Raw genomic sequence first — 6,310 nt, 5'->3', positions numbered from 1 at the left:
CGGGTTTCTACACAGCGTGATGACGAACCAAATCGCTACGTGATTTGCGGGGCTGCAGCTGTACATTCATTCTTTTTGTCACGCTCGAAGTTCAGACAAGGAGACGACTTGTGAAACTATAATCCTGCTCCTGCATTTGCGTAAGGCTGGACTCGTGGGTCTTTCATTTATATTGGGCGTTGATTCTGTGATATGAAATAAACGTTGGTTTTCTTCTGCGTCCTTTCACATTTTTCCTTTCTTTTTTTTCTCAGGAAGTTTACTGTCACTTCACTCAATGGGCATCATAGACTACCATATACTGTCCTTTTTGGAATAGTAGAAAAACGCATGAGGTGGAGCCCAGCGCACCGTTGGCGCTTAAAGCCCGAACTCCAAACACACTTGCGCCGCGCGTCACCGAGCGCCAGGCGTCCCGCGCGTCAGCCAGAACAAGTCTGCGCATGCACGCGGCGCAAGACGCGAGCAGCGCGAGCCCCGGAGCCCCGATCTGTCCCTGTCAGATATTTGGCGCGCGCGCTTCACACGTAGTTTCCGGCGCACCGACGGGTCATTCGACTTCCGGAACGGGACCAAGCATAGTGTTCTGGCACGACCGCTCAATGGAGGCGCACTTGTTCTGGCAACCTGCCCGCTCATTCTGCTTGCTGTTCGCCAGGGTGGTTTATCGAAAGTTGGAGGCGACGCTGGGCATTGAATTATTGATTTCTGAATTGGGAAAGCAGCCGTCGCTATGGGCGGTGGTTTAAAATCACCTTATTACACTAATTACCACATCCCACCACTCTTGGCAGTCGAACTGCTTCTAGCAACAGCACCGTAGCGCCTGACTCTACGGGTGTCCAGACAGGAGCGCCGCGACCCAAATCCCGGAGAATGGATATGCGTACCCTTCTAGACACCCGACGCGGCGCGCCGCTCAACGCGCCAGCGCGTGGCGCGACGCCGTGGCTGTGTCCCAACCCCCCCGATCCTCTGTCTACTGAGAAAACAATGACCTGTCGCTGACTCCGAGGTTAAAAGTTCAACCGCATATTACTAGCACCACCTAGCGGCCATCGCAGCATTGTGTATTAGGATGAAGGCAGCTACAGTTGCTATAGAAGCGCGGAAGGGCGACCGAAAAAACGCCAAAACCATCGGCATACTGCAGTGTTAGAGACGGCAACATTTGAGAGGGTTACGATAAGAGTGTTTTCTACTTGTTTCCACCGCAGCCGCGAGATTAAGAGCGGCAAGATGGGAAAGAGGAAAGAGATATTGGTGAGTACAAAGGATACAGTCATAGGGCGGGGTCGAAGGGGCCCAAAGTACAGCACAGGGCCCTTACTTCGTCGCTAAACGTAGGGCAGTCACACAGCAATCGTTCCACCCAGTTCCGTGCCGCCGCGATGGTTCAGAGGTTGTGGTGCTCGACTGCTAACCCCAACGACGCGGATTCGATCCCGGCCGCCGCCGTCGAATTTCGTAGGAAGCGAAATTGTAGAGGCCCGTGTACTGTGCGATGCTAGTGCACGTTAAAGAACCCAAGGTGTTCGAAATTTTCGGAGCCTTCACTACGGTATAGCCTGAGCCGCTTTGGGACATTAAACACCATTAAACCATAAACCAAACTATTCCACCCAGTTTCACGATCTCCCCTTGACCACATACGCAGTACATGCAGTGCATTTCATACTTTTGGCGGATGCACGCTAGAGAGAAGCAGAAGCATGATATTCATTATGGTCTTCTGTATTTCGACTACTTGCAATTATTTGTCAAGGACTAGTGCTCGGACAGCAAAAATTTGCGAGGACACTTTGGCAACTAAAGTGTTGAGAGGCGAAAGCCGAGGACACTACGCCGTGACGACTTCCGGCTCATGTGACGTCACATTGTTCCCGTGGCTATGTCAACGTCCGCGCTATTTCGATTAAATTTTGATATTTGGCTATAATTAATTAACTAATTAATCTGGAGTCACCAAACTTAGCTTCTAGGTTCATTCTTTCCTCCTTTATCTGAAGTAACCATTCATTTTCTTCGATCTTCTTTAGTTTCCGGGTTTAACGCGTGTGACACGCTTCGTTAACGGACGACAGTATGAGCCATTAAAGGAGGAGGAGGAGGAGGATATAGAAGAGGAAAGGCAGGGAGGTTAACCGAAATAATAATCGGTTTGCTACCCTACACGGGGGGAAAGCCATTAAAGGCTTTCGACTTAATATTAGCAGCTCGGTGCGCGCTCCGTCACTACCAGTGTGCATAGCCTGGTTTAAGGTGGCCAAGTCATTTTTAAGGCATCGGCATTGGACCGGATCTTGACCTTGTGCTCTGTCAGCAATAAGCCCGAGACATTGAGCGCGTAGTACTTCCTTGTTCCCTGCGGGCGTGCATTTCTTCGGTTGGGATGGCCAAGTCACGTCTGCAGCAGCAAATGTGGTTTCACAAGACGCCAGGTTCCCGCAGTTTACAGCGGCCTTAGGACGGGAAGGACAAGTTGCAGGAACAGCTAGGGTATGGTCCGACGGCGACCACTGCACTCCTAGATGACCGTCGGCGTTTGTGACGACATCGTCGCAGATTACCAACCGAGAGCAGCCATAATTTTGTAGCTGTTTCTCAGAAGGCGCAGCAGTCTGGATATTGCAACATAGATCTGCACTTGGCGAGACCCACTGAAATTATGCATCGGCATGTATGTATATCCGAAAACTTGTTTTCTATGTGCGGGGTTCCAATGGCGAAGAATCGAGACGAAGAAAATGGCGCCGGAGTTCGCGTTGCAACATATTGCGTAAATTTCGTGCCGAAGCTGCGGCGAAAGGTTGTCTTGCATTACAAATGAGGTTGTTTTCATGCAACGCTTTAATCGTCAACTAGGCCTCGACTCCTTTGTCGACTCCTTTTTCGTTCTTGTACCCTATTAGTGGGTTAGCGTGCAGGCGAGTGCCAGAAACCAGCAGGCACAGAAGCATGTTCCCAAATCTTTCGCACTGGATTCCTGTGAACATAAATACATTGCATCACGGGATGCAACGCTCATATTTGTGCACAAAACCAGTTGTGTACAGTACCTTAACCATGCGCGTAGTGTTGAGACAGGCCCAATCATTAACACCTGAGAGCAAAATGTGTTACCTGACTGTTTAATATCCTGAAAAAAGGCTCTGAACGTGTAATAATAAATGCATGATATATTGACAGGCTCCCAGGTCGCACCATTTCATTTCTTATGTACTTATCAAGGTTTGGAACAAACTGAGTTTCAAAGTGATTTAATCGGACAGTCCTGTACTCATGTTCTTGGCAGTGTTCACTGTGCTTTTTGGTGACAGAACCCGATCCCGCCATAGTGATTTGTCGACACGATGTGAAGAATACTTTTTAAAGCACCAGAAGAATTACACCTTGTGAGCCTGGGGTTTCTGCTGAACTTCTGAACCTATTCTGAATTTCTGACAATGGTATTGTAGAACACCCGAGATGCATTAAATAATGCCTTGCCTGTGGTCAGTAGCGTCCCAGACTCGACATTCTTAGTGCCCACTCTGACGAACGCAGTCAAGCTAGATTGCTTTTCAGATGCTGTCAACCCTGCAACGCAAGGAACAGCTATGAAGAGGGAAGGAGGAAACTGTTTTATTGGCAGTCTTAATTTAGACGCCTAAGACATGGATGGAAAGACGGACCATGGCTCTCAGTAGCTCCCCGTTGGGGTAAGCCAACAACTTGGGCCGCTTGAATGGAGAGGGTCTGCACGGTGGGGGCGAGGTGACCGCGGTGGGGCAAGAGAAGCGACACTGTTCCATGTCGGCGTCGGAGAAATGGCAGCTAGGGATTTGGAATGCTGTGCAAGTTTTTATAGGGGTAGCCTAGCGAAGGAATAATTTTTTATGCCCTTAGTAATTGTCTTGTGACATATACTGCGGAAACATTTCCATTATACACATAAAGTTTATCAAACGAAACCTGCAGGAATATGTTTCTCTGTTTTCTGTAAGTAAAAAAATTTAGTTGTGTTCACTTTGTAGTGGATTGGTGTCTTAGCATGGTTGAATTGTTTGGCAGCAGCAAAAATGAGTGCCACGGTACTCTCCACATTCCAAAGCCTTTTTCTGCCGTTAAATTCATAACTATTTCAATTTTACCTGTAATTAACGCACTGGGCAATTACACTATTTCTTTAGTTCGTTAAAATGGCAACAAGCTTAAAAAATCCAGGTTCATGGTTGAAATAAGCTTGGTGGGACGCATTAAAAGCGATTGTGTAAAACTGAAATAAAACGAACAATACTGCGCAATAATGGCCCATGTTATCTTATCGGTTTCAGAAGTGCAGTAGGTGCGGTATGTGATTCCGCATTGTGTCTGCAACACGCCGAATTTTCTAACGGGTGCAAGAGCGTACGCCCGTGCGCTCGGATAAGGAGCGCATTAGGTCAGGTCATTCGCTACGCTGAGCAAACAGTTCTATGAACCCTTTCTTTGAAGCACGTTGCTAGGACCAGCTGGCTGTCTGCGCGGCCGTGCATTGCATACGCAAACGAAAGTGACAAGCCGCCATTAGTTCAGTTCAGTTTTACTTCCTGAAAAGCCCCCATTCAAGGGAGTGTTGCATAAGTGGTGGGATTACAGTGGGAATAAGAAGAGAAACGGCGAATATTATGTAGTATTGAAGATGATTGGTCATATTTTTTTTAATGCAGATGATGAAGCGATGACGAAGAACTCATTGGGTAGGCCGTTCCAACATTGTTCTATAGTCTGTAGCTGCTCGAATAAGGAACGATGCAGGAAGTGTAGTAGTGTGCGATAACGGACATGCAACATGAGGCGGATGACAAATGCGTGCTGCGGCTGTGATATACGATGCTTTTTTGAGAGAAGAATACTTGCAAGGTGCGACGTAAAGAGAAGGCTGGCAGTCTGGATGTCGCTTAAAAAGACTAAACCTGCCGTCGTATGAGTGTGCGGAATGAGTGAATTGGGCGGCACGATTTCGAACAGCCCCCATTGCAGGGTTAGATGCGTTTGATGTGACCTTCAGATGCTAGATGCATATTCCAAATTGAAAGGAACGTTTATGTGGCAGGCTTCCTCTAGAGATGGAGAACTACAGAAGCCATCCGCTGTGGGTACGCTCTCCGAAGAATTTATGGTGCCGTGACGGGGAGCTAATCTGTCCTGCCGATCTCCGGATTTGCTAAACTGTACGGGACTAGTTGACAGGCCAGCCCCAATTGTACACCTTCGGCATTCTTTGTGAATAGCCCAGAGTAATCAGAGCACAGTGGCCTCCCCCTTGCTAAAATAAAGACTTTCCGGAGCAACAGAGCAATTGTGTAGCTTGACTAACGACTAACCTACATCGCGCGGGGCTCTCCCACGGTTTCCGTCGATGGTGTTGGGTATATTTGTAAGGCATCACGAAAAACTTCACCGCACTCACGACGAACGACAAGGTAGACAATACAACACAGGCGCTTACCGACTAGCTCAGATGTCGATCCATATTTGTAAGGTCCTGAAGCTGTTGTCCAAAAGGAAATACTTTGCACCTAATGTTTGCAAAACCTAATTACAGAAGAAAAGTAAACGCATTTATTTATGTTTCTGTAAGTGGTCGACAAGGCAGTCCAGCTTGCCACTCTGTATCCGTAGAAAATATGGACCTTTCAAAGTAAGGTTTCCCTCAGAAAGAATTGTACGAAGAGCTATTGAAAGGAGGAGCGCTTCCCAATAATGCAGAATTATTGTTTGTCTTTTCTTGCACACTCTTTGCATATAAGCAACCACCTTCGAAATTTTGTCCATATAGTTGTAGCTGGCGTTGTTTAGTGTGCTTTCATTTCTTTGTTTCCATCCGCTTTCTTTATATTTATTTGTTTATCCCGTACTTACTTCGCATACTCCCCACAACAGCCGGGTACAGGAATGGTGTGCACAAGGAAAATGTATTTTAAATTCAGACAACAAAAAATTATCTGCATATCCTTCGTCAAACTATGAAATTAAGTGGCAGACATAATTCAAAGAAACAAATGAAAATGCAGCAAGAAGTAAGCTTCACAGAAGAACGCAGCGTTATCCCCTCAAAAACTGCCAGAGCGAACAGTCAGCACAGTTGCACAGATAAAGTAGAAATTTGCTGCGTAAGCGCCGTAAGCGGTTAGCAAAAAGACAAGAAAGAAAAAGAACCATGGTTGACAGGCCCTAGACGCTTAACCAACCAACTCATTTTCGAGGAATTCGGGGGTTCCCAATCTGCGGCAAAAGGCAAGCTCCCCGGGTTTACTTCAGAAAGGATCGAAGAAAGGACGGGTCT

This window comes from Amblyomma mixtum, chromosome 1, assembly GCF_055824585.1.
Source record: "Amblyomma mixtum isolate Tamu chromosome 1, ASM5582458v1, whole genome shotgun sequence".
Taxonomy (NCBI): domain Eukaryota; kingdom Metazoa; phylum Arthropoda; class Arachnida; order Ixodida; family Ixodidae; genus Amblyomma; species Amblyomma mixtum.
This window is presented reverse-complemented; position numbering follows the sequence as displayed.